Genomic DNA, 25,043 nt, shown 5'->3' on the forward strand with positions numbered 1-25,043 from the left:
GGAAGTAACTACTGATCAGCTGCTTGATTGATCACAGGTTCACATTATTGCTAACAGGCTTCAGATTTGCCTAATCACAAGAAACACTTGCGCCTGGGTCGTGACTACCCTCAGCATTCCTTCTGGGCAGGAGATGCAGTTTGTCAGTTTGCCAGCACCCTGCTTTCATGAAAACAGTTTGCTGTTTATTCATATAGCCTCCAGTGGTAACTGAGTTGATCACAACCCTCACTCTTTTGGCCTGCAACAAGTGAAGTGGCTAACTGTAGATGCTTCAGATTAAGATTTTAGGTATGTTCTGTTTAATGTAAACTCTGTACATGCAAATATTCTCTTTTGTATGACTGTGACTTTAGATAAAATTATCCCTGAAAAATATCGTTTGTTCTGGGAACAGACATGCATGTACAGAAGGCATGCATGTTGACTCCCACGTTCTGTGCATACATAAACAGACACACATGAACAGAAGGCATCTTTACAGAAGAACATACCTTCTTTGAACATATGGACTTTCAAGGAGTTGTGAGACCAGAGTCTGAAGGGACTTCAAGGCTTTTTTTTCTCTTCACTTCACATCAAAGGTAGAATAAAAGGTCAAGTTAATGTGCTCTGTTTAGTAGATTTTGAGTGAAGAGCACAACTTTTTAGAAAGTCCTATTGATTTTGCCTAGAACTTGGAGAACAGTCTAATATCTCTATAATCCCTATGATAGGCAGAATAATGCCCCCCACAAAGATGTCTACTTCATAACTCCTGAAAGCTGTGACTGTTACATGGCAAAAGGGATTTAGCAGATATGATTAAGCTAAAAATCTTGAGTAGGAGAGATTATTCTTGCTCTGAGATCAAAAATAGCAGAGCATAGGTACCGAAGTGAGAAACTTCAAAATTAAGGGTTCCCCGTCCTGGGAAAGATTCCAACCACATGGCACCCGGCCAGAGGTTAAGTCACTTTTTTTTTTCTGTCCCACCAAGACTACAGTAAAGTTTTGGGAAACACCAGAGGGAACTGAGAGAGCAACAAATGCTGTAAATACATTGTGAGGTATACGAGAGTTATCCAGAGAAACAAAGACAATGGGATATATAGACATTGATATTGATACAGATAAAATGAGAAATTGGTTGGCATAATTATGAAGGTTGAGGAGCCCCACCATCTGGTTGTTTGAAAGCTGGAGACCCAGGAAAGTTTGGTGGTGTAGTTCAGTCCCAGTCCAAAGGCGTGAGAATGAGGAGAGTTGATGGCATAAATCTGAGTTCAAGGAAGGAGAAGACCAATATCCCAACTCAAAAAAGTCAGTCACAAAAGGAAAAATTTTCCCTTCCTCTGTCTTTTGGCTCTTGGCAAACTTTTAATAGATCGGATGATGCCCACCCATGCTGGAGCAGATTCAATTCAATAGTTATTGTGTCACCTGGTGGAAGCATTCCTCCCTATGGAACCAAAACCTCTAGGCCAACAGAGCATGTAACAACGTCATGAGAAAACAGAAAGCAAAAACTTTGCTAGTGGGTAACTAGGAATAATAGTGGTGCCACTCTCATTTGTACCCCTTGATTCCCGGTTCAGTGAATTCTAGTTAGGGGAGAAATTGTACCATACATTGGACCTTGATTCAGAGCATATACAGCCTACTGGAGAAGCTTGCCCCAGTCCTGCAAAATAACGTCACCCAGTGGGTGCTGTGAGTCTTCAAAAGGCTTTCTACTGCTCTGTCAAATCAGCTGCTTTAGGATGGTGGGGAACAGGTAAAGACCAGTGAATTCCAATAACAAATATATGGACTCAACATAGACGTCCACCAACAGTGAACTGGATAAAGAAAATGTGCTAATATGTTAGGGGTAGAAGGTATCCAAGTCACATGGCACCAAAATGTTAGACGTGGTGAATATCAGAATGACTGATGGGTCTGAAGCAACCTCAATTCTTGCCTCCTCTGAAGAAACACTTCAATAAGGGGCATAAGGCAGAAAAAGAGACTGAGGCAAGTTTCAGAGCAGGAGTGGAAGTTTATTCAAAAGCTTCAGAGAAGGAAAGTACACTTGGAAGAGACCCAAGTGGGTGACTTGAAGGACAAGTGCCCCATTTAACCTTGATCTTAGGACTTTATATGCTGGCCCACTTCTGGCATCTCACACCCCTTTCCCTTCATTCTTCTCTAAGAGTGAGCCACCCACAATGAGCTTGGGAGGTGAGCATGCACAGTGTATTTAGGAAGCTGTACACATACCCACTGAGGCTTTCTTCCCTTTTCTGGTAGAATGCCTCCAGTAGGTCATACTCTACCATTTTGTCTCTTAATGTGCAAGCCCGAGCTCACTTGTCAAATTACTGAGATTTTTATTGAAAGTTGATTACCAATTTCAAGTGTTTTTATCTGTTTCGGAAATTGCTTCTCCCTGGTGCCTGCAATTAATTATCACTTTAGTGTGACAACTGTGGACCATCAGGAAATTGCATCTCCCTGGTGCTGGCTGACTATTATCATTTTTAGAGAGGCAGTGTGATAATTGTTGAAACATCATTGGTCGCCTGACATTGATGGTCACCTGACGTTCCTGTTGGGTGTGCGGGGTGCCCTCTGCTCACGCCTGACTAACTACCTGTAACACATATACACCATGGAATACTACCCAGTCATAAAAAAAATGAGATCATATCCTTTGCAACAACGATGGAGTTAGAGGCCATTATTGTAAGTGAAAAAATGCAAGAACAGAAAACCAAATACCAAATGTTATTACTTATAAGTGGGAGATAAACACTGAAGACACAAAACACAATGAAGGGAACATAAACAGTAGTGCCTATTTGAGGGTAGAGAGTTGGGGGAAGGTAAGGATGGAAAAACTACCTTTCAGGTACCATGCTCACTACCTGGTTGATGAAATAATCTCTACACCAAATCCCCATAACACATGATTTACCCATGTTACAAACCTGCACATGTGCCCCCTGAACCTAAAAGTTGAAAAGAAAAAAAAAAAAAGACCAGTGAATTCCATAAGTATGGGCCCATTACCACACTTCTTTTGCTGTGAAGTTCCTTGATCAGAAGTAATGCGATGTGAAATACCATGGAGGTAGATAAGGAATTTTTTTAAGTTCACAGATGGTGGTTCTGTTAGAAACATTTCATGCAAAAAAGGCAAGTCCATACCCAGAGTAAGTGTCTATTCCAGTAAGAACAAAAGTCTGCCCCTTCCATGAATAGAAGCAGTCCAATATAATCAATTCATCATGAGATATCTGGCTGATCACTGTGGAAATTGATGCCATACTGGAGACTCATTGTTGGTCTCTGCTTCTGGCAGATTCAGCACCCAGCCATGGTCATAGCCAAGTCAACCTTGGTTAGTGGAAGTCCAGGTTGCTGAGGCCATGCATAACCTCTATCTCTGCCATCAGGACCACTTGCTTCATAAGCTCATTGGGTAATGACAGGGTGGCTTGGGAAAGAGAGCAAAACCAATTGTCCTACACAAATGAAGGGAAAGGGGCATGAGATGCCAGAAGTGGGCCAGCATATAAAGTCCTAGGATCAAGGTTAAATGGGGCACTTGTCCTTCAAGTCACCCACTTGGGTCTCTTCCAAGTGTACTTTCCTTCTCTGAAGCTTTTGAATAAACTTCCACTCCTGCTCTGAAACTTGCCTCAGTCTCTTTTTCTGCCTTATGCCCCTTATTGAAGTGTTTCTTCAGAGGAGGCAAGAATTGAGGTTGCTTCAGACCCATCAGTCATTCTGATATTCACCACGTCTAACATTTTGGTGCCATGTGACTTGGATACCTTCTACCCCTAACATATTAGCACATTTTCTTTATCCAGTTCACTGTTGGTGGACGTCTATGTTGAGTCCATATATTTGTTATTGGAATTCACTGGTCTTTACATGTTCCCCACCATCCTAAAGCAGCTGATTTGACAGAGGTGAAAGAAGAGAAAAATTATTATTACTTCTTTTTTTGCATAAAAGAGAAAGAGACAGTTGTCTCCTTCTCCATAATGGCTTCCTTAAAAATATAATGAGCCTGAGTCTTTACCTCCGCCCTTTGGTATGCAAATAAAATCTCTCTAGGGGCCAGATACTCCCATTTGTCTCAGGTTTTGTGACCTGACAATGTCTCCAAGATCTGAAAGTTCATTTTTTTCTGAAATACAAATACCCATAAAGATAGCTTTTTAGTCCCTCAGGCACCCTGAGGATTAACCTAGGGACCAGTCCCAGCTGTAACTATTTAGCCTGCATAGAAGATATTAAAGGTATTATAATTTTTTGAGATCAGAGCAGTTAACTAGACAAATGGCTACAATCTAATTATTATGGTATATGAAAAGTAAAATACTTCTGAGGGACATGAACACAAATACTCCCTACTTATTTTATACACATTTCCATGTCTCATGTAGCTAGGGTTTTTTGCAGAAGCACTGAGAAATCCAAGCAATTTTTATTTTTCCACCATTTTCTACCCCTAGCCTGCATCTGTTTGTTTTTAATTTTAGGTTTGGGGGTACCTGTGAAGATTTGTCACATACATAAACACATGTCAGCAGGGGGGAGTTGTTGTACATATCATTACATCACCCAGGTATTAAGCTCAGTACCCAATAGTTATTTTTTCTGCCAGTCTCCTTCCTCCCACCCCCCACCCCAAGTAGACCCCAGTGTCTGTCATTTTCTTCTTTGTGATCTTAAGTTCTTATCATTTAGTTCTCACTTATAAGTGAGAACATGCAGTATTTGGTTTTCTGTTACTGTGTTAGTTTGCCAAGGATGCTAGCTTCCAGCTCCACCCCTGTTTCCACAAAAGACATGATCTCATTCTTTTTCATGGCTACATAATATACCATGATGGATATGCACCATATTTTCTTTATCCAATCTGTCACTGATGGGCATTTAGGTTGATTCCATGTCTTTGCTATTGTGAACAGTGCTGCAATGAACATTCACATGCATGTCTTTATGGCAGAATCCTAGGCTGCATCTGAATCACCTGAAGGTCCTGTGAAAATTCAGACTGCTGTTCCCTCCTGACCCCCAAGCACAAATTACCAATTCAGCAATTCAGAGGTGGTGCCTGAGAACCTGTATTTCCACCAAGCTCCCAGGTCATGCTGATGCTGCTTGTCAAGGACCACACTTTGAAAACTACTTGTTTACACCAGTCATAAGTGGCTTCAGGTTTCATGGAGACTGAAATTTATAAAAACTTAAGAGCCATATTTTGTTTATAAATGGAAGGCTAGATTTACGAACTGAAACGGGCCTTTGCAAATCAGGGACCATAAAGCTTTGACTCCATTACTCCACAGTAAATGTTCTGACAATGATGAAATATAATAGAGGCTTTAAAAATTACCTAATTTATATACATTTTGTAGATATACCTGAGATTCATTTTGACAACATAAATAGGAAATAATAACATGCATGAAATAACCACTTGTTTCCTTGAAGAATTTTAAAGAAATGATTAATGAGAATCATCTTGCTCTTTAGTAAACAAATAAGAGACAGATCTTTATCTTTGGTCAATGGAATTTTCCTGATTTTACAGTGTCTAAAAATATTTACACATCATTGGTTGGAAAACTATTACACTGGCATCGAAGAATGATATGTACAGCAGCTAGTGGCTCAATTGAGGGCACTTGAATCTTATTCACAGTATGACCATGCCCAAAATATTGACCTTTTATGAAGCTATATTTCTTTTCACTACAACCAGGCTCAAATACTATTTTAGAATAACAACATTAAACAAGCAGTTCTGAGCTTTCAGTTTACCAGTGTGAGCTTCTAACATACCCCCATTTTCTAAAAATGAAAGACGAAGAAAAGCTGTATGTCATTTTCCCCAAAATGGTCTCTCTTATATAAGAAGAACATAGAAATCATTCCTTAAATCATTTATGTTTTTAATTTTAGAGGCCAGTTAAAACAGAAAGAAAAATGTATTGAAATATGTACTGGTATTTATATTATTTTTAAAAGCATATTTAACATGTCTTCTAATAAATCCCAACCATTCTACAGAAGGTCTCAAAATGTCTTTATACTTGTAAAAATATCAGCTGAAAAACCAGCTTTTATTTTTCCTGCCCAGGTCTCAGAAAAATGTCTTGCAAAAAACAAGCTAACCTCACCTCTTCAAATGTTTCCTGCCAACCCCATTGATTTCAGGGAAGGCCCCTGGGTTTGGAGAATAAAAAGCAACCCAGATGGTTTTAAAAAGTATGGGATCTGACTTTAAAGTGTCTAAATTAGATGAGTGAGATGCATCCTACCCTCTACACTGAACAAAGAACAAATCAACACAACCATTTCATGAAACTTCAAAAGGCTGCAGCTTTCACTCAAGCTACAGGTTTTCCCACTGCAGAATGAAAGCTACATGTGTCCAGTTATGGCAGAGTTCTAGAATAAGAAATGGACAGAAAAATCAATTTATTGAACACTCTGACCCAACTTTGAAGTGCAATGCAGAAAAAGCATTTTAGTACAAACCTATAACAAAGGTCTCTGATCAGCCTACAGACTGTCTTTGGGTGTAATAAGGAGCAAAAAGGAAAACGATCAGGAATTCGTGATTATCTGACTGGTTTGACCTATACAGATGTCCCAGATTTTAATCCAAGTCACAGTTAAGCTGTTTGGGTTTTTATTTTTTATCTGAAAAATTTTCCCCCATGAAAACAGAGGCAGATATATTCTTGTGATTTTTTTCTGCCCACTAAGATTATGTGGTTTTAAAGTCCTTTCAAACAGTAATTGAACTGGTTGTCCCTGTAAAGACACTCAGACTGTGAGCATCCCCATCAGACTTGAACTTCCTCAGAGGTTAGGATTATATTTTATTAATTTATCTAAAGGACTTCATATTACCTGGCACAGAAATGGGGGAGAGTAATTATTTAAAACATAAATAAGTAAATACATAAAATATTGACTAAATTAGAATGGAAGAGTAACTTATGCATATAAAATTTTAAAATTCCAGGAATAGGTGTTTTTCAGAATGGTAGACAAATAAATGTTATATCTATACACAACAGAATATTATTCAGCCATTAAAAGAATGAAATCCTGTCATTTGCAACTACAGATATGGAACTGGAAGATATTATGTTAAATAAGCCAGGCACAGAAAAACAAATTTTGCATTTTCCCACTCATATGTAGGAGATGAGCTTTTTTATAAAATTTGAACTCAAGGAGGTGGAGAGTAGAATGATGGTTACCTGGGGCTGGGAAGGAAGGCAGGGAGAAAGGGATAAAGTGGGGATACTTAATAGGTACAAAAATATAGTTAGATAGAATGAAAAAAATCTAGCATTCAATTGCACAATACAGTGGCTATAGTTGATAACAATTTATTTTATATTTTAAAGTAACTAAAAGAGTGGAACCAGAATGTTCCTAACATGAAGAAATAATAGATGCTTGAGGCTTGAGGTGATGAATACCTCAATTACCTACCCTTATTTGATCGTTAAACATTATATGCCTGTGTCAAAACATCACATGTAGCCCATATATACATGTGTGTGTGTATATATATGTGTATATATATATATATATATTTATATATATATTACATGCCGGAATAATTAAAAAGTAAAATTTTTAAAAAATGAAACATAAGTTCCAGAACAGTGGAGGATGATCAGGATAAATTCTCTAGTCTCTGATTTTTATTATTCTAATAATCAATCTGAGGCCCCTTCAATTGCAGTCATAGGCCCGGGAAAACGAAAAAGGGAGTAAGAGTTGATATGCAATTGGGATGTAACAAAACAAGTTCATTTGTTTGCAAGTTGGTTAAAATCCTTGTAAGCATTTCTCAACCCCAGACATTTCTATGGAATTATCTTAAAGTGAGTTTGCTGTATACTTTTTACCTCAGTATCTTGAACCGAAAAATATTCTTAAAATGTCCTGGTTGGGACTGACAAACTCATTTTCCATTCAAAAGGTCTGAAGTTTTTATGTGTGCATGCATGTATTTGCACATACATACATACACATACATACATACATATACACGCATACACACACATACATACATACATGCATAGTTGGGGTTACGGAACAAATGAGAGAGGAAAGGGAATCAACAAATAAATAGAATTTTAAAACAAGGGAATTTTGAAAGACTCATGGAGAAAAGTTTCCATTATTACGTCTTAGGTTAATAATGATAATAATAATAATAATAATAAGGTAGTTTATTCCAGGGTTTATAACATTATAAATTTCAAAAAAACCTGGGGCTCTATAGTTGGATCCTAAAAAGCATCCTTACTATAAAAAGCATAATCAGTGTTCACTGGAGTAATCTGTTATTAAAAACAATCTAAGACTTGTGTTTCTATGATCATTATGAAAAACAGATTAAAAACAAATATTAAGAAATACTTTATTGGTCTGACCTCAACTGATTTTCTTAATTGGTATTTCTGAGAATATTTATTTATTTAGCTATTTATTGCTATGTATATTTGAACAAGGTGTCTCCAAATATTTACGAAGGAAAGCAATTTAGATTTGTTTTGTTTTGTTCTTTGGTAAATATAGATGTATCTTCATAATGAAGTATTAGAATATTAGTTGGCATAAAGAAATGTAATCAGCATTAACTAAGGATTTGATATTCTCATTGCTACCTAACCAAATGTTTACTGTCTGACTTTGCACGTCTTGGTGTGTGTTGATTCAGCAAGATTCTAGTGCCTTGGCAAGTAGAGAACTGTTGTCTGTATGTCAGTCTTTTACAATTGATACCAATAGGGCCTTCCTTGCACAAGAGAAAATTTAAGTATCCTTTGTGATACTTTATGATGTTCTCATAATATGCATGCAGTACTTTAATGGGATTAATTTAAGGGATTTGTTTTTAGTTTTACACTTCAGTTGTGTTATAAAGTATGCATTTTCAGAGAGATAATCATAATTAAAAGTTTAAGGCATAATCATGATCAAAAACACTTTTGGTATAAGAAGAATACTGGATACAAATTAAGAGAAAAACTATGCAACAGAAAAAGTCTTTGTTTTCATAAACCCATACAGCTTTCTAAGGAGAGTTGGCCTTAGTAATGAAAAGATTATTTGTTTGTTGAACACGGAGCTGGATAAGAACATTTCGTAGGTGGGATAAATTGTTCTCTATAATAAGAAAGCAGAATTTCCAATGCCCTGGAGAAATCCAGGAGGCAAAGATGCTGAAGCTCAGGGAGCCGAGATACCCTTCTCCCACATACTCTATCCCATCTCCTCCCCTAACACACCTCCCATATGATGCCTGGGAGTTAAAAGAGATTTTGAAGAGCAAAAGGATTTTAAGCCATTTTTTATGTGATACATGATATAAGCCTCCTTGTCTATATCATCATCAGAAAATAACAAATTTTGCAATTAATGTTCCCATTTTATTGGTTTCTCTGGGGGTATCCCAGAGTGGAATGAGCTGGCCTTTGACTTCTAAGTTTTATGTGTATTACAGAAACTCTTACTTGATTTTTTATTAAAAGAAACTGGTTATAAATTACTAATAGCTATGTAACAGATGTAAACATGCTTGAGCCTTACCTGACATTTAATTGAATATTGTGAACATGTATTAACATACTCAAGTGTACACATACCAAACTTTTTCAAAGACCAATGCAAAGTGACAAACTTAATAATTCATGTCACCATATACAAGTTCAATTATATGCATGGGAAGGGCAGGAGAAATTTCATTCCAAGGTCTGGGCAATGTCGAAGTAACCTGTCAGAACTTCTTAATGCATTGATAGTTTCCAATGTGTAAAACCGTGATATATCAATTTTAGGTCTCTCTGTTTTAAAATAATTTTTGAGACAATTCAGCTATATTTGAAAATGAAACCAAGACTTTTGTGGAGTCCCTCAAACATGGACTTCCTAAGACCAGAATTTGAAACAACTTTGCTCAGTGATGCAGGCAATGAAGGGTATTGCAAGACATGCTACCTTCTCAGAGGGTATAACCCACTGTGCTGTGGAAATCAGTCTTGGTTAAAAGCACGAACTCTGAAGCCAAACTGCCTGTATTTAAGTCTCAGTTCTGTCTCTTGCTAAACATGTGATCTTAGGCAAGTTTCTCAACTTCTTAGTGCTTCATTTTCCCCCTCTTTAAAATGAGGATAAAAATAGTACTTATGGCATAGGGTTGAAAGGATTCAATGAATTAACATGTGTAACACATTTGGAGAAGAGCCTGGCACATTTTAAACACGAGATACACATTCTTACTTGATTAATAAGCCATAATCACTAGCTTCAAGCTCTACAGGGACACTTACTCCCCTTCCTCTCTCCTTGGCCTAGGACTAGGGTCTCCAGGGTAAACTCTTAATGTTTTTCAGTGCCATGGAGAGACAGCAGTTATAGGGACTGCTACCACAAAAAGCAGAGGGCAAAGACACTTTCAGAGAACTCATCAATCTTAATCTTATGTAATTTACATTTAAACGATCATTTAGAGATAAAACTGTTTAATTTTAAAAGACAAGCAAATGAAATTACAATTTCGTTCACAAAGCTACTCCAGAGTCAATTCATCCTACTAGACAATTACTAAGTGCAGAACATCTTATTAGTATATCTCTCTAGTTTAATATGCATACAAAATTACATATTTTCTGCCTCTTTGGAAATAAGCTATCTTCCACCCAGAATTTATTTGGGGTGAGCATGGGACCCAGACCTGACTAGTCAATAGTACAATCCCCCAGCCACGAAGGTAAGTTCGGAGTTGGGCATATGACACAAGACCTTTCAGAATCCTTTCTGGGGCCTTTGCAACCAGGGCTATCAAGAAATCTCATCTATCTCCGAATTGTCTACCTCTGTCCTAACTGTAGACTGGAAGGACTTGAAGCAACCAATCACCATATTTTCCAGAAACCTGGAAAATGTTTCTTCAAAAGCCGAAATTATTTTTTAAAAATTCATTGATACATAAACAAGATGAAAATTATGATTGAGAATATGTGAAAATTTTATAGCATTTATGCAGAGGAATTGTGATAAATGTTAGCAGTTTTCTCCACTCACAATACAGTTTTAAAACTACGAATACAATATTCGGTCCAAAGCAAGCATCAAGAAATAGAAAATCACCATAGGCAGATTTTTGATGAACATATAACACATTTAATATCCATTATATTGTGATGTGATGAGTTCATTATGTATTAGTGGGAAAGAAACTGTAGCTAGAGACAAAAAATGGATCTCTTCAGTGAGTTGGAAATCTTACGAAAATGTACACTGAAACCTTGTTCTACCCTCCTGAAATTCATAAAATTAGCACCACAGAAAGGAAAGTACTGTGTAAATTTGTACCAATTCAAATAAAAGAGTAGATTTCATAAAACAATCAGGGCAATTGACCTAGACTTTATAAAATAGTAACACTAAGGTCACTAAATATAAGAAACTTTATCTACATCTTTTTATTAGAAGCATTCTAGAGTTCTCTATTTCATCACTTTGTGCTTTTTTAAAAGATATTCTTCATCTGAAACTATTCCAATGTATATAATATTTTAAATATTCAAAGTAAAAATGATAATGCATATATATATCAAAAAATAATGGGCTCAAGATGTATAAATGTATAGACATAATATTAGAGAATGTATTTTATTCTCTCATTGAAAAAAAAGCTTTCAAAATGTATCATAGATTATTACAGTTTGAGCCCTATTTTCTACAGTTTTTATAATATAATTTTCTCTCATAATCTAAAGTTGCTCTAAGATAACAGTATATTTAGTCAGGCAAAGACCGTTGGTACATCTTAGTCTGATAATTGAGACTCTGTATTCAACGGCATATTCTTCCATTAAACTAGAACTTGCATCTCAAATCAAGAGATATGTACTGTAATTGCTAACAGAGTCATCAACATTCCAGGATTTTGGAATTTTAGTACATTAGCTTTCACAGTGAATCTTCTTTGTATTATAGTATAATCATAACAATAACTAAATGAACTTTTTGAGATTTTAAAAATCAAACATTTTCCAAACAAGTAGATGTGACGAATACAACTAGCGTAAAACTCAATAACTTGGCTACCAGTTACATCTTTTCCACTTATGAGCTTTATGAGCTCTGTGACTTTGGAGAAGTACTTTAAATTCTCAGAACTTCCATTTGCTTCCATGTAAAATGGGGCACCAAAAATTACCCAGACAAACTCACAAAGTGGCTGAGGAAAACGCAGTGAGAAATTATATACATGAAAATACTTAGTACATCCAGTATTTCATATATGTGAGGCACCCACACAGTACTTGACACATAAGGAAGTTTCCACAAATGGGAACATTTGTGGAATGTGGAAATGACAATTGTGTCATTACACAGATGTAAGAGAGAAGCAGGCAGTGGAGGATGAGAGTTCCCAAAATTGCTATGGTCTTATACACTCTGTTTCACAAGTTGTAGTCTGTCCTGCCTCATGAAATTGGTCAAGGTTTCCCATATCATTACTGATAATCCTCTATGGGAAAAGGTAGGAATATACCAGATGAAAAATACAATGTATACATATCTTTGTTATTTCCTATATGCTTCATTTGAGTTTCAGTATTGTAGCTTTTAAAAGCTTATAAAAATGCCTTTTATTCCCCTTTTGCAGTGATAACATGAATAGTTTTAAGAGCTATAAAAAGTTTTAAATAAAACATGTAGGCAAAAATAAAAGGCATATTAGTTGAAAATTATTTCATCATATATATTAAATATCATTACAAAATATTTCCATAATAGAAAAACAAGGTTATGTGGAACAGTGTTTTGTCCATCTAATTGTTACATTTTCATAGTCTCTTTTTTTAATCCCTATGATATATTAAATCTCAATCCATGCGCCATCAGAAATTCCTTCAAATCCAAAGAACCTGAAGAGTAAAGGGAAATAACATGGTTAAATATTTGCAGCCTCATATCATTTTCTCATGGTTGAATGTTCTTGTCTAACAAACAGAAGCTCACTGAGGGCAACCTTGGTATCTAAGCCTAGCACAAAACCTTGCAAATAGAAAGTGTTCATATTTGTTGATAAACAGAGAAAAGTTTATGGTTATTTTTGTTTTCATGGAGGTTTTATTGCTTTGTTTTATTTTTAATTTATACAGCTGAGAATACAACTCATTACTGAACAGGAAAATCATGTTTCTCCTAGAAAACCACACCGGTACTACGGTGAGGCAAATGTGTGTCAAGTAATGGAAAGAATACTAACTGGTGTCCAAAAATCTGGCTTTTTGTGCTCATTCGCAATTGATGTGGATCCTCAGGCAAGTCATTTAGCTTCTGCATAGATCTCTATTTTATCACCTATAAAATGAGGTTAAAGCCTTCCTTATCTACCCCACAGGGCTGCTGCATGTGGGACATAATCGAGATCATGTATATTAAAGGACGTTATAAACTACAAAGTGCAGTGACAAGTGGAAATGAGTCTAAATCTTCATCTGCTCCCTGAATTAGAACAAATATGATTTGTCACAAGCAAAGGTCTATTATCAGGCAAAATACATTTTATAGATTGGGAAACACCTCCGTGTTTTGAGTCAGTGGAGTAGAGGCTATACAGATTTTCTTCCCATATCCTAAGACACTGTAGCACCCAGAAACTTGATTTATAATTCTATGTAGTAATGGAGTTACATGATCTCATATTACTCAGAACTGCAATGAGAGTTTAGGGTGCATCATTTCCTGATATCCTCTCAAGTTATATTTATGTCCTCTTCTTTGTAAACAGAGAAATGCCAGCCAAGTTAAAGTAAATTGGGGCCCAGCACGGTGGCTCATGCCTGTAATCCCAGCATTTTGGGAGGCTGAGGTGCCCAGATCACCTGAGGTCAGGAGTTCAAGACCAGCATGGCCAACATGGCAAAAACCCAGCTCTACTAAAAGTATAAAAATAAGCCATGCATGGTGGCAGGCGCCTGTAATCCCAGCTACTCAGGAGGCTGAGGCAGGAGAATCGCTTGAACCCGGGAGGTGGGGGTTGCAGTGAGCTGAGATCGCACCACTGCACTCCAGCCTGGGGGACAGAGTGAGATTCTGTCTCTAAATAAATAAATAAATAAAAATAAAGTAAATTGGAACCATAAGCAAATGTTGGTCTGAATATGCTGCTACAATGTTGAGGGAGAAGAGTTCCAGGGAGCTGATTTTGTTGGCTTTTTAATGCAGCACCCATCACCCTGCTTCTCTGTACCCTCTCGTTCTTATGGCTTTCCCCTCAAACATCCGGGAAGCAGCAAGTAACAGTGCCACCGACAGTAACTTTGAGTTCATGGAGCTCTCTCAAGGACCTGCTTGCTCATGTAAGAGTTCTCAGGCAGTTCCCCTGGAAATTTCCCAAGAAGATATGCATTTCACATCTACTTATTGTCTATCTACTAGATGTCAAGCACTGTACTAAATGTGAGAAGATGGACATAGAATGTGACATGGCATATGCTCAACTGACCAGTTTACTATAATGTGAAATAATAATCAGGGTTAATACTTACTACGCACCTATTAAGCCAGTCATTTTGTTAAAGGTAGTTAGGCATGAGCAGGGCAGGAGAGGGCTCTCCCCAAACCAATAAAAATGTCAGGCGATGGTTTGGCAATGTTCGCATTGCCTCTCTAAAAATAATAATTCGTCGGCCGGGCGTGGTGGCTCATGCCTGTAATACCAGCACTTTGGGAGGCCGAGGAGGGCGGATCACAAAGTCAGGAGATCGAGACCACAGTGAAACCCCCTCTCTACTAAATATACAAAAAAAAAAAAAAAAAAAATTAGCCGGACATGGTGGCGGGTGCCTGTAGTCCCAGCTACTTGGGAGGCTGAGGCAGGAGAATGGCGTGAACCCGGGAGGCGGAGCTTGCAGTGAGCCGAGATCGCGCCACTGCACTCCAGCCTGGGCGACAGAGCAAGACTCCGTCTCAAAAAATAATAATAATAATTCGGCACCCAGGGAGAGACAAGCTCCTGACGGTCCACAACTGTTAACATTAGAAGTGTTAATTGAATACAGGCCCCCCAGGGAAGAAGCTGCTTCTTGGGCGTGCATGTTAAGAGACATAATGACGAAGTATGACGTTCCAGGGCCACGCGCCACTGGAAAAAGGAAAAAAAGCCTCAGGTGGGCATGCCTGTAACTCCCTAAACACACACGTGCTCAATTCCAAAGGGTAAAGAAAGCACTGCCCATGCGGGAAGCCCACCCTAAGGGAAGAATCATGGGAAAGAGGCGGCCTATAAAGTCCTAGGATCAAGGTTAAAGGCTCTCTTTTTCTTTGCCCTTTTTTGCTATATTTTTTCTCTCTTTGATCTTCAGGGCGCCCACTTGGACCTCTTATAAGGGCTCTTTTCTTTCTTTCCTGTTCTGAAGTATTTTTAAATAAACTTCCCCTCCTGCTCTGAAACTTGCCTCTGTCTGAAACTTGCCTCAGTCTCTTTTTCTGCTGAATGTTCCTCAGTTGAATTATTTCTTCTTGAGGAGGCAAGAACTGAAGTTGCTACAGACTCATACAAATAGGCCACCAGTAACTCTGGGTAACTTGGATCTCTTCCACCAGTAACAATTTTACCAAGATCTTTACATGCATTAACTTTTTCAATCCTTGCAATAATCTGATGAAGTAGATACTGTTATGATTCCCATCTTACAAATGAGAAAAACAAGGAGCAGAGGTGTAACCTACAAAGTTTTCCATATTTAGAAGGGGTTGGAGCTGTAATTTAAACCAGAGTATATACATTCTTAAACTCAGAAGCCTATGGAGTGTAACTCTCTCTCCTTTCGGGCAATGTCCAACCTTGGTCCTCCAGGGAATCTGGCTACAGAATACAATTCATCTACGTGACCTCCACGGAACACAAGGGGATATATGCCAATCAAAAGAAAGGGAAGTAACATTTTGAGTACCTATTGAGAACTGTAGGTAAAACAACGGTCCAGGTTTGATATCATTTTCTCTATTTTACAAATCAATGAGCAGGGGCTCAGACAAATTGGCCAATCTAATTCTAACAATCAGGTCCCTTACATCACAATGTGATGACAACTCTTCAAAACCCCACATCAGTTATAAACAATGATGTAAATAAAACTCTAATGAGAAAACTCCCGTTACCCATAGAAAAGAATTAATTATATTCCTCAAATTGCCGCTTTTACAGCAGAGCTAAAAGTATGTTTTAGAAATGAGTTGAGTAGACATGCACTTGCTCCTTGGCACTTGAGGAACAAAATATGTCACAAATGAGGGGGAAGTGAAACTTTGATTTTGGTCATTTCTATAGCTTTTCTATTTTCTGAGTGTAAAGCTTCCCGAGGACTCTGGATATGCTTAAATAAGTCTACTAGACTCTGGTACTGCCACTTGCTCATTCTCTGTGTATTCTCGGTATTCTCAGGAGTGTGCCAAGCTTCAGCAAAGAAGCAGCCAAGCTTCCAAGACAAACTACCTCATACCAAAGATACTAATGCCCAATCTCTACAGGCTCTATACCACTCAGAGTAACAGAAAGAGGCAGAATCCTACCCAAATTGTTCTATTAAAAAGGTTTTAATGAAGGATATTTACAAAAGTGTGGCCAAGATTAAAGAAATCCACAAGAGAAACCCAGAAACTTGTAGCAAAAGAAAGATAGCAATACCGTCCATTCCTGAGCCTAAAGGAGCAAGAATAAGAAATCATTTTATATTAATAGGATCCCAGTGAGAGCTGGATCATGGAGGAAGGGCCCCAGTCAGACTGATAGAAGGACACAACCACTGCCAGAGACATAGAACCAAAGAGAAAGAGAGCAAGGAAAAATACATTTCTTCTCTCCCTTCCAGTCCTCTCACCTGCCATTGCCTTCCATTGGCTGCACAATAGCCAGCTGGCAATAGAACCTGAGGAGAACATAAAATGTATAGGGCGGGAGAGCTGATGGGGGTAAACAGCATGGCTCCCTAAAAAGAGCCTGGTTATTAGAACACTCATAACCCAAATCCTGTCCCTTTAGTCTCAGGGAAATTAATCTCACCCTCTGTAGTCTTCAGCTCCAGGCTGAAAATTCCATCTTTCTGACCTACAGGGCGAAGCTAGCCTCTACCTTTAGGGTCAATGTCTCTCTTCACCAAGAAGACTACCTCCTCGGTGGCTCTCAAAACAAAAATAAGTTGTAAATTCCCTGCGGTACAAGGAATCCCAGAACAGAAATACCTATTCTTTTATCTTAGTGAGTAAGTATACAAGTGTGAGTGTGTTTAGATTGAGATGTGAATTAAAATTTTTTAAAATTTTCCTAGAGAAGTGAGAAAACAAATTGATATCTCTCAATATGTTAAAATTGTCCTGCAGAAGAAGTTTCACAGAGGACCCTATTTATGTAAGGATAAACAGTTAAACCTATACATGAAGTTAGAAACCCATGTGGTAGAATATAAAGAAACACACAAGGGAATGACTATGCAGTTCATATTCTCCACGAGCTTCCTGAAGTTGTTAAAACATGAAAAGCCGATTCCTAGCACTCTCAGGCAAATGCCTTACATGAAGAGTTTTGTTGATTGACTTTTTTGAAATACTCACATTGTCCTGCAGAGTTGGTAACAACTTATCATTTTATGTGTTTTATTGTTTGATCAATTGGCTTTTACCAGTATTTTGAAAAGTATCAAACTCTGATCCAAGGAATTTTAAAATGTTTTTTCCTTCTTATTCTCTATAAAAATACACACAGAGCTGAGATACTATGGTCAAAGCATAATTGGCATTTATGACTAAAGTACTGAATCCAAATCAGGAATGAGTGCAAGAGAAAAAAACAAAGTTTCCATAGGCTGTCACCAATACCAGGGCTGAATTCTCCAGAATTTGAAGAATTAATGACCTTGAACCATTGCAAGAGTTTTATTTTCAAATAGATACTTAAGACTTAAAATTATAGATCATGTTTCTATGAATAAAAAGTGACCTTTTATGGCTTCTTTTCCAAAACTTCACTACTTTATTATTCCAGTGGTCTCTCACCCCATGAGTAAAAAGTCTTTAACTGCGTGCTGGCATTATATTTATAAATGATTTATGAGTGATTAACATGCATAATCATTTGCTAATAATATACAAAGGAAAAATATTAATTTAAGGTGGGAGCTATCATACACAAATTCTAGTGATTTTAAATCTACATATAAAATAATGTTTCTTACTAATTTTAATTAGGAGGGAGGCAAGTATGTCAAATCCTATGAGATTGCTATTTATTTATCTCTTAATAAGAAGCTGCCCAATAGCTTATACCACAATTGAATTTGTGAGCTCTGCCTTTTTTCTTTCACATTTTTGTTTACTTATGTTTCATTGCATTCTTTTTTTTTTTCTGTATGGGAATATTTTCAAGTCATTTGCCCATACCTGTGAGGGTTAATTTAGTTAGTGATATACAATGATTTGTAAGTCCACTCAATCAGGCACACATGGGATTCAATAGATCACCAAATATTCACTGACATGAATATCACTACCTACCACCAACTCCCAAGCACACAAGCCAAAAAAAAAAAAGAAAGCTTTTGTCATATTTCAAATATTAACATATTTTAAGTATATATAGAGTTGATTCTTATTATTTATGGTAATTATGTCTTGTAAAGTCTGAATACTGCATTAATAAATACTGAGCCATTGTCCTTATGGGAAATGAAAGGTTAAGTTCCTGTAAGTCTCTGTTTACAGTTTCCCCAACTAATTAATACATAACCTTGTTTTATGTGTGTTTCATTTAAAGACACCTTCTTTACTATATATTGTGGATTCATTAACAATTGAATTCATGGCCAACTCATTGAATCCATGACAACACACCTGAAAGAAGCTTATCTAACAAACAACAAATATTTTCTCTGTAAGGCACACCACAGCCTACTTACACTTAGGAACAACACACAGAACTTCATCTTTTACATTCAGGGGCCATTTTAAACAGCAATAACCAATAAAAAGCACAAAAATACAAAAACATGGCACCAAAAAGACTGCATAAAGTACACTTGCTGATAGTATGAGAGCTGAAATGAGAAGGCTGAGCATTGCATTGTTTGACTTTAGCTGGGAATGGACACGTCAGGCAACTCAAAATTTTTGTGACTCTGTACATGTCTGTGAATAACCACAAAAGCACTTCAAGTGTTGATTGTGGGGTTACAAATAAGAAGATATGATTCTATACCTAGAAAATCCTATAGTCTCTGCCCAAAAGCTCCTAGACCTGATAAATGAATTCAGCTAAGTCTCAGGATACAAAATCAATGTAAAAAATCAGTAGCATTTCTATACACCAACAACATCCAAGCTGACAGCTAAATCAGGAACACAATGCCATTCACAATATCCACAAAAAGAATAAAATACCTAGGAATAAACTTAACCAGGGAGGTGAAATAGAGTGAGAATTACAAAACACTGCTCAAAGAAATCAGAGATGACACAAACAAATGAAAAAACATTCCATGCTCATGGAAAGGAAAAATTAATATTCTTAAAATGGCCATATCACCCAAAGCAACTTACAGATTCAATGCTATTCCTATCAATCTACCAGTGCCATTCTTCACAGAATTAGAAAAAAACTATTTTAAAATTCATATAGAACCAAAAAAGAGCTTGAACAGACAAGGCAGCAATCCTCAGCAAAAAGAACAAAGCTGGAGGCATCACATTACCTGACTTCAAACTATACTACAATGCTACAGTATCCAAAACAGCATGGCATTTGTACAAAAACAGAGACACATAGGCCAATGGAACAGAATAGACAGCCCAGAAATAAAGCTACACACCTACAACCATCTGATCTTTGACAAAGTAAAAAAAAAGAAAAATGAGCAATGGGGAAAAGGACTCCCTATTTGATAAATGGTGCTGGAATAACTGGCTAGCCATAAGCAGAAAGTTGAAACTGGATCCTTTCCCTACACCATATGCAAACTCAACTCACCATGAATTAAAGACTTAAATACAAAACCTAAAACTATATAAACCCTAGAAGATAACCTAGGAAATGTCATTCTGTCATAGGACCTGACAACGATTTAATGACAAACACACCAAAAACAATTGAAACAAAATTTGATAAATGGGACCTAATTAAACTAATGAACGAACTTCTACACAGCAAAAGAAACTAACAACAGAGTAAACACACAACTTACAGAATAGGAGAAAATATTTGTAAACTATGCATATGACAAAGGTCTAATATCCAGAATCTATAAGGAACTTAGTCAATTCAACAAGCAAAAAACAAACAACTTCATTAAAAAGTGGACAAATGACAAGAATAGACGCTTTTCAAAAGAACACATATATGTAGCCAACATGCATTAAAAAATTCTCAGTATCACTAATCATTACAGAAACACAAATCAAAACCACAATGAGAAACCATCTCATACAAGTCAGAATGGTCATCATTAAAAAGTCAAAAAATTACAGATGCTGGTTAGGTTGCAGAGAAAAGGGAATGATTATATACTGCTGATTGGAATGTAAATTAGTTCAGCCATTGTGGGAAGCAGTTTGGTGATTTCTCAAAGAATTCCAAGCAGAATTACCATTCGACCCATCAATCCTATTATTGGGTATATAGCCAAAGGAATATAAATCATTCTACCCTAAAGACACACACATGTATGTTTATTGCAGCACTATTCACAAGAGTAAAAATATGGAATCAACCTAAATGCCATCACTGATATACTAAATAAAGAAAATGTGGTACATATACACCACAGAATACTATGCATCCATAAAAAAAAAAGAAATGAGATCATGTCCTTTGCAACAAACAGATAGAGCTGGAGACCATTATCCTAAGTGAACTAACATGAACAGAAACCAAATATTGCATGTCCTTACTTATAAGTGGGAACTAAACGTTGAGTACATATTAAAACAAAGAAGGGAATAATAGACCCAGGTCCTACTTGAGGGTGGAGGGAGGGAAGAGGGAAAGGATGGAAATACTACCAATCAGGTACTATGCTTATTACTTGGGCGGTGAAATAATCTGTATGCCAAACCTCTGTGATACGCAATTTCACATATATGTAGCCAACAAGCAACAAGTTCCATTGGTCTATGTGTCTCTGTTTTTGTACCAGTGCCTTCACGTGTACCGCTGAACCTAATGTAAAAGTTTTTTTTTATTTTTTTCATTTAGCTAGTAGGTAAATTCCCAAATACAGAACCCATAAATAATGACAATTGACTATATATATTGAATTTTTATCAAGCTAATATAATTGAAGTTTACTTTGAAAACCCCTATACTACTCTATTAGTCTTCAACAGGTGTGCATGAAAAAAAAAAAAAAAAACCTGGATAGTTGCTGCAAAACGTAACTCCCTCTCTCTTTCCCCTTCGTATATCATCTGATTACTCACATTACTGTGCATAGTAGGGTTTGTTATTTCACTTAGAAAAAAAAAAAAGCAAATTTGGTTAATAGGGGACTGCAGAAGGGATCATGGATAGAGGTTCAATGGATTATATAAAATTGTTTTCACGTAGTTTTCCCGTGTTTAGAAGAGAGTGATTTCTGAGAGTGATGGCAAAAGTATTTGCTAGGACGGACTGTGCAATGAGACATGCTGGGCAAAGAATGAAGGCTGGAAGCAGAGAGGAGCTTTCCAGAGAGATTTTGTCAACTCTGCATACAGAGCCAAGTAATAAAAATGGTGTAACATCGCCAGGTGCAGTGGCTCACGCCTGTAATCCCAACACTTTGGGAGGCAGAGGCAGGCAGATAATGAGATCAGGAGATAGAGACCATGCTGGCTGAAGTGGTGAAACCCCACCTCCACTGAAAATGCAAAAAATTACCCGGGCATGGTGGCACATACCTGTAATCCCAGCTACTCGGGAGCCTGAGGCAAGGAGAATCGCTTGAACCTGGGAGGCGGAGGTTGCAGTGAGTGGAGATCAAGATGGTGCCACTGCACTCCAGCCTGGGCCACAGAGTGAGACTCCGTCTCAAAAAGAAAAGAAAAGAAAAAAAAAGGTGTAACATTGGAGAAAAGGTCCTTTTTGCCTGTTCCATCTATTTCTGCTGAAACTCAGCAGAACTTCCACACTCTGAGGACTGGATGTTTGGGAGCATCTGGAATAAGCACCTTGGAATGAACATTGGCTTTGTCAATGCAGACAGGGAGAGCAGGGAAGCTACCCTGAGTCTTCAGTGAGACGAGTGGGAGATAGAACAAGAGCAGAAAAGCAGGTAGGAGGCAAAGTGGTAAATCTTGGTTTTCCAAATTCATACCTAGACAGGTAATCCTTTGAGGACACCCGTAAATAATTGCAAACACATTGAAGTTGATTATTTTTTGACAACCAGGGCAGTGGGAGTTTGTGCTATCATTATTTGGTCCTTCAAGTAAATATAGGGTTTGTTGTATTTAGAATACACGGAGAAGGTTGTCTCTGATTTGTGATGGAGTTGGATCAGGACTGAGAACAGGTCTTTAGAGTTGTCAAAGAGAATCTCATGTTAAATATTGAAAAAGTTCTTTTGACGGATGTTAGATCAGGCAGTAAAAGTCACACTGCTGAGAAAAATGAAGCTTGCAAATGACATCATTTCAAGAAATTTGGTAAAGCCAAGAAAGACATCTATTGACTAACAAGAATTCGTACTCAGAAGGAAAACTGTACAAATTAAAATTAAGACATTCTAACTATGTCTCTGAATGACAAACAGCAAGTTGTTGATAGATAAGCTGAGGTTAAAAATGTTAGGAAAAGGAAATAAAGGAAATAATTAACAGATTGCCTTATATTTTAAGTATAAGTGTGTGTGTATTATATATATTTATATTTTTGCCATGTTATTTGTTTTTTCCTTCCCCTCCCCCACAGCTTTACAGAGGTATAATTGACAAATAAAGATTGTATATATTTACATATACAAAGTGATATTTTGATTTACATGTATACATTGTGAAATGATTAAAATAAGTGAATTAATATATTCATTTTCTCTCATATTTATCAATTTTTTGCAGTGAGACCACTTAAGATCTACTCTTTTACCAATTTTCAAGTATATAATTAATACATTAATACTAATTATAGTTACCATGCTATACAATAGATCTCCAGAATTTATTTAAGAAATGGAACGCTTCACAAATTTGAATGTCATCCTTGTTCAGAGGCCATGCTAATCTTCTCTGTATCATTCCACTTTTAGTATATGTGCTACCAAGGCAAGCATAAGTATATATATTTTAAACTTGGTAAAATTTCACAAGGATGGATCATTTCATTTATGTATTCACTCATTCAAACAACATTCACAGGGCACTAATCTGTACTAGACATAGTGATACCAAAGGGAATGAAACAGACAGAATCCCCACCCCATTAGAGTTAACAGGTCACAGAGCAATAAAGAGCTATGTGCAAAGCAGCGTAAAAAGTGTTGGGATGTGGAAAATACCAGGCCTTAAAGCAAATAGGAAACATGCCTATCTCACCCTGGAGAATCAGGGAAAGCATCATGTAGGAAGAAATGTGACTGGACAAAGGTAGGGCTGATCCAGGCATGAAGAAGGGAGAAGAGGACTCTGGATAGCAAACATACAGTAGCTTGGAGGGGTGAAGCCAATGTATACAAGAATAGCAGGACAGTTGTTGTTTCTGAGAGGAAGAGCTCTAGGATTGAATGGTAAGAGATGAGTTGGACAAGAAGCAGAGGGCATGCAAGGCCTTATAAACTATATTAAGGAATCTGGACATCATTCAAAATGCAATGAGGAGCTCCCAATAGCTTTTAAGTAGGGAAATAACATAATCAGATTTGGGTTTTAGAAACATCACTGTCTGCAACTTCATCACTGAAGTTTTCCATTTAGGAATCTTTGTTGAAAGTGATCCTTCATTTGAAAGCTGTACATGTCAGAAGCATATTCTGGCTCAGTTTGTATTTTGCTTAGGGACTCCTCATCATCAACCCATTAAGGGTGGACTAAAGAAACAAAGCCAAGGAGACACTAGTGATTAACAAAAGAGTCACACTTAAATTTCCAAGGTCCCTACACACTACAGGAGAATCAAATGTGAATAAATTTTCCTGATAGATTGCTACAGTAAAGCATTTCTTTTCTTACATTCTCACAGCAGCATGATGCCAAGTTTTGCAAATTTCCATTATATTACCCTGATCACAAAGTCAAGTCCTTGAGAATGAAACAATACAGAAAAGGGAAAATTTTATGATATGTTAGCCATAAATGGATCTTAAAAAGAAAAATAACAATGTCTTTTTTGAGTTTAAGTCTTTAGGACATTTTCTAATCCTGGGGCACTGATCGAGATCCTTGGATGTAGTTTCCTATTGTCTTGACTATGTAGTCCTCCATGTCCTGCTAATTTTTTTTTCTTATTAACTGTTTGATACATGGAAATCAATATGGGCAACTCACAGACCTTCAGAAAGCCAAAACTACTTGCTGGGATTTTTTGTAACTATTCAAAGTTTTTCATTATTCCTACAGTCCTCCTCTAGAAGGTTGCTTGAAAGGTCTTGTTACGTAGGGAGCAGTGTATGGACAGGCGCATTTTATGAGACTTTGTTATCTCATTTACATCGCAATTATCTCCCTGGTATATTCTCTTGTCCCTCCCTTTCCCCACTTTGTCCCCTCCAACACACACACAAAAACCAGTTTTACAGAGAACTCACAAAAAGCTTAGAAGTATTTCTGTTACATTTCATTTTAAATCAGCCGATTGAAACAGAGAAAAGGAATGAAGTTATCCTTATAAAACATAATATTTCTTCTACTTCTGTATTGAAGGTTGAGAGCCACAGATATATATGTAACCAATAAAAATTTGGACAGGAAAACGATGGGTTAGCAACTTCCTTAGGCTGTGTTCTGGAAATGTTTACATATATACACATATACATACATACACA

At 37.0% G+C, this 25,043-nt stretch overlaps 1 non-coding gene across 1 annotated transcript; it reads right to left on the reverse strand.

Annotated features, from left to right (window-relative positions):
• Positions 1-23,229: 23,229 nt before the first annotated feature.
• Positions 23,230-23,336, reverse strand: LOC115837476. The gene has a single exon (XR_004032508.1). It is a non-coding gene; the product is annotated as a U6 spliceosomal RNA (small nuclear RNA).
• Between the last annotated feature and the right edge of the window lie 1,707 nt (positions 23,337-25,043).

This window comes from Nomascus leucogenys, chromosome 11 (assembly GCF_006542625.1).
Source record: "Nomascus leucogenys isolate Asia chromosome 11, Asia_NLE_v1, whole genome shotgun sequence".
NCBI lineage: Eukaryota > Metazoa > Chordata > Mammalia > Primates > Hylobatidae > Nomascus > Nomascus leucogenys.